We start from the raw sequence: 12,750 nt of genomic DNA, 5'->3' as shown, positions 1-12,750 counted from the left end.
AGTTTGAAGACATTTGTTATCTCCTTCGATATGCGAGTTTCATTTAGTTTCCTAATGGCATAAATTGGAAGTCATACACCAGCCCTCTGATGATGTTTCTTACAAAGAACTACCAACACTTCTTCTATTGACAGTGCTATTTACAGTGTTTCTCACACAAAGATATTCTTATCCAGCTTAATATTGGATAAATATCGTCACGTAACAGATTACTTTCATGAAATGCTTGAAATATACTGGAAATTCATACAGACCTTTCCTGATCATGGAAGACCTGGCTGTAGCAAACCAGCTCACTCACATCAGATGCTGTAGAATTTAAGTGTGCTAGAACAAAGTCATCAATCGGTTTGAGTTGAATTCAGTGTAGTGTTTCTTGTAATGTTTCACTATTTATGAATACAGGATGCCTTGTAGTGTTTCATTGATGTTTCATTCTTAGAATATGTGACATCTTCTGGGACCTCTGAAGGAAGCACTTCCACAGGGCCAACCACCTCTGAGATTACTTCGACAGCTTCCACCACACCAGAAAAAACAGGTAGGATTTATTACAATCCAGCCAGCAAGCAGTATAGTTAAATTTACAGTATGTCCAGCAGACCATTGTGCTGCACCTTCTTTGCAGATAGATGAATGTTGGTTAGTCTCATTTGTGTAGCACCATCCGACAAACGAGGGGAGAGTTGAAGAAAACGAGACCGTCATTGTAATCTCAGCCAGACTAGGAATTAAACTGGTGCCGTTGGCATCATATTCCATCATAACCTAGCCATCCAGCCAACATTATGGAATAAACAAATTAAAAATGATAATATTATCTTCTATCATAAAGCAAAATCCACATAATGGTCATTACTGTTGACCTAAGTAATTAAGAATGCACCTCAAACAATTTCCTGCTTTCTGCAATGGCAAAATTAACATTTTTTTAAAAAAAGTCCTGCGTGTATTCATAAAAAGCATGTGCAAACTTTATTGTGGCGATCAGGTGATAATATGAAGTGATTAAATATTTTTATGTTTGTTATGTTTTATAACCCATTGAAGTGATCAATATCATGTGGTCCTACTATGAAACTGAATAGTTGCTTTTGTTCTCTGATTGAACATCAACAGCTCCATCATCTTCACCTTCAACATCTGAGGAAACTACTTCAACAGAACCATCTACAACTATAACCACATCTGAAACCACATCATCCTCAACAGGTAAAACAGCAGGTTCAAAGGTCGTTCTGACAAATCACTTTAAAACATGCCACAGTTAGTTCCTACAGTGACAGTGTCGTCGACAATGACTAAATGGGAGAGCTGAAAGCAAAAGAACTGCAGATGCCACTATGTTGGAAACAAAAACAGAAACTGTTGGAAAACATTGAGTTCTGAAGAAGGATCACAGGACTTGAAACATTAATGATGCTTTCTCTCCACAGATGCTGTCAGACCTGCTGAATGTTTTTGCCAATTTCTGCTTTTCTTTCTAAATGGGAAAATATTCATTTATTTTCAGAATTGCATGGCTAATCGATGTCTTTCAATTAAATTTCTCAGAATATCTCTTCTCAATAAATATTAATACCACACACTAAAATTTGAAGACATTTGGTATCTCCTTAGATGTGCAAGTTTCATTTAGTTTCCTAATGGCATAAATTGGAAGTCATACACCAGCCCTCTGATGATGTTTCTTACAAAGAACTACCAACACTTCTTCTATTGACAGTGCTATTTACAGTGTTTCTCACACAGAGATATTCTTATCCTGCTTAATAATGGATAAATATCGTCACATAACTGATTACATTCATGAAATGCTTGAAATGTAGTGGAAATTCATACAGGCCTTTCCTGATCATGGAAGACCCAGTTGTAACAAACCAGCTCACTCACATCAGATGCTGTAGAATTTATGTGTGCAAGAATAAAGTCATCAATCGGTTTGAGTTGAATTCAGTGTAGTGTTTCTTGTAATGTTTCACTATTTATGAATACAGGATGCCTTGTAGTGTTTCATTGATGTTTCATTCTTAGAATATGTGACATCTTCTGGGACCTCTGAAGGAAGTACTTCCACTGGGCCAACTACCTCTGAGATTACTTCGACAGCTTCCACAACAGCAGAAACAACAGGTAGGATTTATTACAATCCAACCAGCAAGCAAAACAGTTAAATTACAATAGGTCCAGCAGACCATTGTGCTGCACCTTCTTTGCAGACAAACGAGGGGAGAGTTGAAGAAGACAAGACTGATATCGTAATCTCAGCCAGACTGGGAATGAACTGGTGCTGTTAGCATCACATTCCATGGAAAACTAGCCATCCATTATGGAATAAACAAATTAAAAATGATAATGTTATCTCCTATCATAAAGCAAAATCCAAATAATGGTCATTACTGTTGCCCTAAGTAACTAATAATGAACTTCAACCAATTTTATGCTTTCTGCAATAGCAAAATTAACATTTTTTTTTAATATGTCCTGCGTGTATTAATAAAATACATGTGGAAACTTTATTATTGTGATCAAGTGATAATATGAGGGAATTAAATTTTTTAAGTTTGTTATGTTTTATTAACCCATTGAAGTGATCTGAATTACACAGAACTACCAATCACTTCTTACATTGACATTTGTTGCTAATGACAGTGCTGCTCACACAGAGATATTCTTATCCTGCTTAATAATGGATAAATATAATGTCACAACAGATTAGTATCACAAAATGCTTGAAATGTATTGGAAATTCCTACAAGCCCTTCCGGATCATGGAAGATCTGGCTGTAGCAAACCAGCTCACTCAGATCAGATTTTGTATAATGTTTGTGTGCACAAAGAAGGTAATCAATCAGTTTGAGATGAATTGAGTGAAGTGTTTCTTGTAACTTTCACTATTTATGAATACAGGGAGATTTACCCTGTTCCATTGATATATAATTCTTAGAATATGTGACATCTTCCGGGAGCTCCGAAGGAAGTATTTCCACAGGGGCAACCACCTCTGAGATTACTTCGACATCTTCCACAACACCAGATACAACAGGTAGAATTTATTACAATCCAGCCATCAAGCAGTACAGTTAAATTTACTGTACATCCAGCAGATCATGGTGCTGCCACTCTTTGCAGACAGATGAGTGTTGGTTAACTTCATTTGTGTAGCACCATCGAACAAACGAGAGGAGAGTTGAAGAAAGTGATTCCTTCATCGTAATCTCAGCCAGTCTAGGAATGGAACTGGTGCCGTTGATATCAAACATTCCATGGCAAACTAGCCATCCAGTCAACATTATGGAATAAACAAATTAAAAATGATAATGTTATCTCCTATCAGAAAACAAATCCCAACGATGGTCATTACTGTTGACCTAAGTAATTAATAATGAATTTCAATCAATTTGCTGCTCTCTGCAATGGCAAAATTAACATTTTTTAAAAATTCCGGCGTAGTCAGGTGGTGTGGCCGAGCTGTCTAAGACGCTGGATTTAGGCTCCAGTCTCTACGGAGGCGTGGGTTCAAATCCCATTGGTGCGAGTTGCAGATTGCCTAGCCGCGAATTAAAGTTGTTGGCGGCATGGTGGCATGGTGGCACAGTGGTTAGCACTGCTGCCTCACAGCGCCAGAGACCCGCGTTCAATTCTCGCCTCAGGTGAATGACTGTGTGGAGTTTGCACATTCTCCCCGTGTCTGCTTGGATTTCCTCCAGGTGCTCCGGTTTCCTCCCACAGTCCAAAGATGCGCAGGTTAGGTGAATTGGCCATGCTAAATTGCCCGTAGTGTTAGGTGAAGGGGTAAATGTAGGGGAATGGTTGTGGGTGAGTTGCGCTTCAGCGGGTCGGTGTGAACTTGTTGGGCCGAAGGCCCTGTTTCCACACTGTAAGTAATCTAATCTAATGTATTCATAAAATGCGTATGCAAATTTTATTATTGCGATCAGGTGACAATATGAAGTGATTAAATATTTTAGTCTTGGTTATCACATTGAAGAAAACATTATCATTTGGCCTGACTATGAAACTGAATAATTGCTTTTGTTCTCTGATTGAACATCAGCAGCTCCATCATCTTCACCTTCAACATCTGAGGAAACTACTTCAACAGAACCATCTACAACTATAACCACATCTGAAACCACATCATCCTCAACAGGTAAAACAGCAGGTTCAAAGGTCGTTCTGACAAATCACTTTAAAACATGCCACAGTTAGTTCCTACAGTGACAGTGTCGTCGACAATGACTAAATGGGAGAGCTGAAAGCAAAAGAACTGCAGATGCCACTATGTTGGAAACAAAAACAGAAACTGTTGGAAAACATTGAGTTCTGAAGAAGGGTCACAGGACTTGAAACATTAATGATGCTTTCTCTCCACAGATGCTGTCAGACCTGCTGAATGTTTTTGCCAATTTCTGCTTTTCTTTCTAAATGGGAAAATATTCATTTATTTTCAGAATTTCATGGCTAATTGTTATCTTTCAATTTAATTTCTCAGAATATCTCTTCTCAATAAATATTAACGCCATACACTAAAGTTTGAAGACATTTGTTATCTCCTTCGATATGCGAGTTTCATTTAGTTTCCTAATGGCATAAATTGGAAGTCATACACCAGCCCTCTGATGATGTTTCTTACAAAGAACTACCAACACTTCTTCTATTGACAGTGCTATTTACAGTGTTTCTCACACAAAGATATTCTTATCCAGCTTAATATTGGATAAATATCGTCACGTAACAGATTACTTTCATGAAATGCTTGAAATATACTGGAAATTCATACAGACCTTTCCTGATCATGGAAGACCTGGCTGTAGCAAACCAGCTCACTCACATCAGATGCTGTAGAATTTAAGTGTGCTAGAACAAAGTCATCAATCGGTTTGAGTTGAATTCAGTGTAGTGTTTCTTGTAATGTTTCACTATTTATGAATACAGGATGCCTTGTAGTGTTTCATTGATGTTTCATTCTTAGAATATGTGACATCTTCTGGGACCTCTGAAGGAAGCACTTCCACAGGGCCAACCACCTCTGAGATTACTTCGACAGCTTCCACCACACCAGAAAAAACAGGTAGGATTTATTACAATCCAGCCAGCAAGCAGTATAGTTAAATTTACAGTATGTCCAGCAGACCATTGTGCTGCACCTTCTTTGCAGATAGATGAATGTTGGTTAGTCTCATTTGTGTAGCACCATCCGACAAACGAGGGGAGAGTTGAAGAAAACGAGACCGTCATTGTAATCTCAGCCAGACTAGGAATTAAACTGGTGCCGTTGGCATCATATTCCATCATAACCTAGCCATCCAGCCAACATTATGGAATAAACAAATTAAAAATGATAATATTATCTTCTATCATAAAGCAAAATCCACATAATGGTCATTACTGTTGACCTAAGTAATTAAGAATGCACCTCAAACAATTTCCTGCTTTCTGCAATGGCAAAATTAACATTTTTTTAAAAAAAGTCCTGCGTGTATTCATAAAAAGCATGTGCAAACTTTATTGTGGCGATCAGGTGATAATATGAAGTGATTAAATATTTTTATGTTTGTTATGTTTTATAACCCATTGAAGTGATCAATATCATGTGGTCCTACTATGAAACTGAATAGTTGCTTTTGTTCTCTGATTGAACATCAACAGCTCCATCATCTTCACCTTCAACATCTGAGGAAACTACTTCAACAGAACCATCTACAACTATAACCACATCTGAAACCACATCATCCTCAACAGGTAAAACAGCAGGTTCAAAGGTCGTTCTGACAAATCACTTTAAAACATGCCACAGTTAGTTCCTACAGTGACAGTGTCGTCGACAATGACTAAATGGGAGAGCTGAAAGCAAAAGAACTGCAGATGCCACTATGTTGGAAACAAAAACAGAAACTGTTGGAAAACATTGAGTTCTGAAGAAGGATCACAGGACTTGAAACATTAATGATGCTTTCTCTCCACAGATGCTGTCAGACCTGCTGAATGTTTTTGCCAATTTCTGCTTTTCTTTCTAAATGGGAAAATATTCATTTATTTTCAGAATTTCATGGCTAATTGTTATCTTTCAATTTAATTTCTCAGAATATCTCTTCTCAATAAATATTAACGCCATACACTAAAGTTTGAAGACATTTGTTATCTCCTTCGATATGCGAGTTTCATTTAGTTTCCTAATGGCATAAATTGGAAGTCATACACCAGCCCTCTGATGATGTTTCTTACAAAGAACTACCAACACTTCTTCTATTGACAGTGCTATTTACAGTGTTTCTCACACAAAGATATTCTTATCCAGCTTAATATTGGATAAATATCGTCACGTAACAGATTACTTTCATGAAATGCTTGAAATATACTGGAAATTCATACAGACCTTTCCTGATCATGGAAGACCTGGCTGTAGCAAACCAGCTCACTCACATCAGATGCTGTAGAATTTAAGTGTGCTAGAACAAAGTCATCAATCGGTTTGAGTTGAATTCAGTGTATTGTTTCTTGTAATGTTTCACTATTTATGAATACAGGATGCCTTGTAGTGTTTCATTGATGTTTCATTCTTAGAATATGTGACATCTTCTGGGACCTCTGAAGGAAGCACTTCCACAGGGCCAACCACCTCTGAGATTACTTCGACAGCTTCCACCACACCAGAAAAAACAGGTAGGATTTATTACAATCCAGCCAGCAAGCAGTATAGTTAAATTTACAGTATGTCCAGCAGACCATTGTGCTGCACCTTCTTTGCAGATAGATGAATGTTGGTTAGTCTCATTTGTGTAGCACCATCCGACAAACGAGGGGAGTGTTGAAGAAGACGAGACCGTCATCGTAATCTCAGGCAGACTAGGAAGTAAACTGGTGCCGTTGGCATCATATTCCATCATAACCTAGCCATCCAGCCAACATTATGGAATAAACAAATTAAAAATGATAATATTATCTTCTATCATAAAGTAAAATCCAAATAATGGTCATTACTGTTAACCTAAGTAATTAATAATGAACATCAAACAATTTCCTGCTTTCTGCAATGGCAAAATTAACATTTTTTTTTAAAAGTCCTGCATGTATTCATAAAATGCATGTGCAAACTTTATTATTGCGATCAGGTGATAATATGAAGTGATTAAATATTTTTATGTTTGTTATGTTTTATTACCCATTGAAGTGATCATTATCATTTGGCCTGACTATGAAACTGAATAATTGCTTTTGTTCTCTGATTGAACATCAACAGCTCCATCATCTCCACCTTCAACATCTGAGGAAACTACTTCAACAGAACCATCTACAACTATAACCACATCTGAGACCACATCATTCTCAACAGGTAAAACAGCAGGTTCAAAGGTCGTTCTGACAAATCACTTTAAAACATGCCACAGTTAATTCCTACACTGACTGTGCAGTCGACAATGACTAAATGGGAGGGCTGAAAGCAAAAGAACTGCAGATGCCAATATGTCGAAAACAAAAACAGAAACTGTTGGAAAACATTGAGTTCTGAAGAAGGGTCACAAGACTTGAAACATTAATGATGCTTTCTCTCCACAGATGCTGTCAGACCTGCTGAATGTTTTTGCCAATTTCTGCTTTTCTTTCTAAATGGGAAAATATTCATTTATTTTCAGAATTTCATCGCTAATTGTTGTCTTTCAATTTAATTTCTCAGAATATCTCTTCTCAATAAATATTAACGCCATACACTAAAATTTGAAGACATTTGTTATCTCCTTAGATATGCGAGTTTCATTTAGTTTCCTAATGGCATAAACTGGAAGTCATACACCAGCCCTCTGATGATGTTTCTTACAAAGAACTACCAACACTTCTTCTATTGACAGTGCTATTTACCGTGTTTCTCACACAGAGATATTCTTATCCTGCTTAATAATGGATAAATATCATCACATAACTGATTACTTTCATGACATGCTTGAAATATACTGGAAATTCATACAGGCCTTTCCTGATCATGGAAGACCCGGTTGTAAGAAACCAGCTCACTCACATCAGATGCTGTAGAATTTATGTGTGCAAGAATAAAGTCATCAATCGGTTTGAGTTGAATTCAGTGTATTGTTTCTTGTAATGTTTCACTATTTATGAATACAGGATGCCTTGTAGTGTTTCATTGATGTTTCATTCTTAGAATATGTGACATCTTCTGGGACCTCTGAAGGAAGCACTTCCACAGGGCCAATCACCTCTGAGATTACTTCGACAGCTTCCACAACACCAGAAACAACAGGTAGGATTTATTACAATCCAACCAGCAAGCAATACAGTTAAATTACAGTAGGTCCAGCAGACCATTGTGCTGCACGCTCTTTACAGACAAATGAGGGGAGAGTTGAAGAAGACAAGTCTGACATCGTAATCTCAGCCAGACTGGGAATGAACTGGTGCTGTTGGCATCACATTCCATGGAAAACTAGCCATCCATTATGGAATAAACAAATTAAAAATGATAATGTTATCTCCTATCATAAAGCAAAATCCAAATAATGGTCATTACTGTTGCCCTAAGTAACTAATAATGAACTTCAACCAATTTTATGCTTTCTGCAATAGCAAAATTAACTTTTTTTTTTAATATGTCCTGCGTGTATTAATAAAATACATGTGGAAACTTTATTATTGTGATCAAGTGATAATATGAGGGAATTAAATTTTTTAAGTTTGTTATGTTTTATTAACCCATTGAAGTGATCTTAATTACACAGAACTACCAATCACTTCTTACATTGACATTTGTTGCTAATGACAGTGCTGCTCACACAGAGATATTCTCATCCTGCTTAATAATGGATAAATATAATGTCACAACAGATTAGTATCACAAAATGCTTGAAATGTATTGGAAATTCCTGCAAGCCCTTCCTGATCATGGAAGATCTGGCTGTAGCAAACCAGCTCACTCAGATCAGATTTTGTCGAATGTTTGTGTGCACGAAGAAGGTAATCAATCAGTTTGAGATGAATTGAGTGAAGTGTTTCTTTTAACCTTTTACTATTTATGAATACGGGGAGACTTACCCTGTTCCATTGATATATAATTCTTAGAATATGTGACATCTTCCGGGACCTCAGAAGGAAGTACTTCCACAGGGGCAACCACCTCTGAGATTACTTCGACATTTTCCACAACACCAGAAACAACAGGTAGGATTTATTACAATCCAGCCATCAAGCAGTACAGTTAAATTTACCGTACATCCAGCAGACCATGGTGCTGCCACTCTTTGCAGACAGATGAATGTTGGTTAACTTCATTTGTGTAGCACCATCGAACAAACGAGAGGAGAGTTGAAGAAAGTGATTCCTTCATCGTAATCTCAGCCAGTCTAGGAATGGAACTGGTGCCGTTGGTATCAAACATTCCATGGCAAACTGGCCATCCAGTCAACATTATGGAATAAACAAATTAAAAATGATAATGTTATCTCCTATCAGAAAACAAAATCCCAACAATGATCATTACTGTTGACCTAAGTAATTAATAATGAATTTCAATCAATTTGCTGCTCTCTGCAATGGCAAAATTAACATTTTTTAAAAATTCCTGCGTAGTCAGGTAGTGTGGCCGAGCGGTCTAAGACGCTGGATTTAGGCTCCAGTCTCTACGGAGGCGTGGGTTCAAATCCCATTGGTGCGAGTTGCAGTTTGCCCAGCCGCAGGTTAAAGTTGTTGGCAGCATGGTGGCATGGTGGCACAGTGGTTAGCACTGCTGCCTCACAGCGCCAGAGACCCGCGTTCAATTCTCGCCTCAGGCGAATGACTGTGTGGAGTTTGCACATTCTCCCCATGTCTGCGTGGATTTCCTCCAGGTGCTCCGGTTTCCTCCCACAGTCCAAAGATGTGCAGGTTAGGTGAATTGGCCATGCTAAATTGCCCATAGTGTTAGATGAAGGGGTAAATGTAGTAAATGGTTGTGGGTGAGTTGCGCTTCAGCGGGTCGGTGTGAACTTGTTGGGCCAAATGGCGTGTTTCCACACTGTAAGTAATCTAATCTAATCTATTCATAAAATGTGTATGCAAATTTTATTATTGCGATCAGGTGACAATATGAAGTGATTAAATATTTTCGTCTTGGTTATTCCATTGAAGTAAACATTATCATTTGGCCTGACTATGAAACTGAATAATTGCTTTTGTTCTCTGATTGAACATCAACAGCTCCATCATCTTCACCTTCAACATCTGAGGAAACTACTTCAACAGAACCATCTACAACTATAACCACATCTGAAACCACATCATCCTCAACAGGTAAAACAGCAGGTTCAAAGGTCGTTCTGACAAATCACTTTAAAACATGCCACAGTTAGTTCCTACAGTGACAGTGTCGTCGACAATGACTAAATGGGAGAGCTGAAAGCAAAAGAACTGCAGATGCCACTATGTTGGAAACAAAAACAGAAACTGTTGGAAAACATTGAGTTCTGAAGAAGGGTCACAGGACTTGAAACATTAATGATGCTTTCTCTCCACAGATGCTGTCAGACCTGCTGAATGTTTTTGCCAATTTCTGCTTTTCTTTCTAAATGGGAAAATATTCATTTATTTTCAGAATTTCATGGCTAATTGTTATCTTTCAATTTAATTTCTCAGAATATCTCTTCTCAATAAATATTAACGCCATACACTAAAGTTTGAAGACATTTGTTATCTCCTTCGATATGCGAGTTTCATTTAGTTTCCTAATGGCATAAATTGGAAGTCATACACCAGCCCTCTGATGATGTTTCTTACAAAGAACTACCAACACTTCTTCTATTGACAGTGCTATTTACAGTGTTTCTCACACAAAGATATTCTTATCCAGCTTAATATTGGATAAATATCGTCACGTAACAGATTACTTTCATGAAATGCTTGAAATATACTGGAAATTCATACAGACCTTTCCTGATCATGGAAGACCTGGCTGTAGCAAACCAGCTCACTCACATCAGATGCTGTAGAATTTAAGTGTGCTAGAACAAAGTCATCAATCGGTTTGAGTTGAATTCAGTGTAGTGTTTCTTGTAATGTTTCACTATTTATGAATACAGGATGCCTTGTAGTGTTTCATTGATGTTTCATTCTTAGAATATGTGACATCTTCTGGGACCTCTGAAGGAAGCACTTCCACAGGGCCAACCACCTCTGAGATTACTTCGACAGCTTCCACCACACCAGAAAAAACAGGTAGGATTTATTACAATCCAGCCAGCAAGCAGTATAGTTAAATTTACAGTATGTCCAGCAGACCATTGTGCTGCACCTTCTTTGCAGATAGATGAATGTTGGTTAGTCTCATTTGTGTAGCACCATCCGACAAACGAGGGGAGAGTTGAAGAAAACGAGACCGTCATTGTAATCTCAGCCAGACTAGGAATTAAACTGGTGCCGTTGGCATCATATTCCATCATAACCTAGCCATCCAGCCAACATTATGGAATAAACAAATTAAAAATGATAATATTATCTTCTATCATAAAGCAAAATCCACATAATGGTCATTACTGTTGACCTAAGTAATTAAGAATGCACCTCAAACAATTTCCTGCTTTCTGCAATGGCAAAATTAACATTTTTTTAAAAAAAGTCCTGCGTGTATTCATAAAAAGCATGTGCAAACTTTATTGTGGCGATCAGGTGATAATATGAAGTGATTAAATATTTTTATGTTTGTTATGTTTTATAACCCATTGAAGTGATCAATATCATGTGGTCCTACTATGAAACTGAATAGTTGCTTTTGTTCTCTGATTGAACATCAACAGCTCCATCATCTTCACCTTCAACATCTGAGGAAACTACTTCAACAGAACCATCTACAACTATAACCACATCTGAAACCACATCATCCTCAACAGGTAAAACAGCAGGTTCAAAGGTCGTTCTGACAAATCACTTTAAAACATGCCACAGTTAGTTCCTACAGTGACAGTGTCGTCGACAATGACTAAATGGGAGAGCTGAAAGCAAAAGAACTGCAGATGCCACTATGTTGGAAACAAAAACAGAAACTGTTGGAAAACATTGAGTTCTGAAGAAGGATCACAGGACTTGAAACATTAATGATGCTTTCTCTCCACAGATGCTGTCAGACCTGCTGAATGTTTTTGCCAATTTCTGCTTTTCTTTCTAAATGGGAAAATATTCATTTATTTTCAGAATTTCATGGCTAATTGTTATCTTTCAATTTAATTTCTCAGAATATCTCTTCTCAATAAATATTAACGCCATACACTAAAGTTTGAAGACATTTGTTATCTCCTTCGATATGCGAGTTTCATTTAGTTTCCTAATGGCATAAATTGGAAGTCATACACCAGCCCTCTGATGATGTTTCTTACAAAGAACTACCAACACTTCTTCTATTGACAGTGCTATTTACAGTGTTTCTCACACAAAGATATTCTTATCCAGCTTAATATTGGATAAATATCGTCACATAACAGATTACTTTCATGAAATGCTTGAAATATACTGGAAATTCATACAGACCTTTCCTGATCATGGAAGACCTGGCTGTAGCAAACCAGCTCACTCACATCAGATGCTGTAGAATTTAAGTGTGCTAGAACAAAGTCATCAATCGGTTTGAGTTGAATTCAGTGTATTGTTTCTTGTAATGTTTCACTATTTATGAATACAGGATGCCTTGTAGTGTTTCATTGATGTTTCATTCTTAGAATATGTGACATCTTCTGGGACCTCTGAAGGAAGCACTTCCACAGGGCCAACCACCTC

Source organism: Chiloscyllium plagiosum, unplaced genomic scaffold (genome assembly GCF_037043375.1).
Source record: "Chiloscyllium plagiosum isolate Xiang-an unplaced genomic scaffold, Cpla_swu_hap1 HiC_scaffold_13, whole genome shotgun sequence".
Taxonomy (NCBI): Eukaryota; Metazoa; Chordata; class Chondrichthyes; order Orectolobiformes; family Hemiscylliidae; genus Chiloscyllium; species Chiloscyllium plagiosum.
This window is presented reverse-complemented; position numbering follows the sequence as displayed.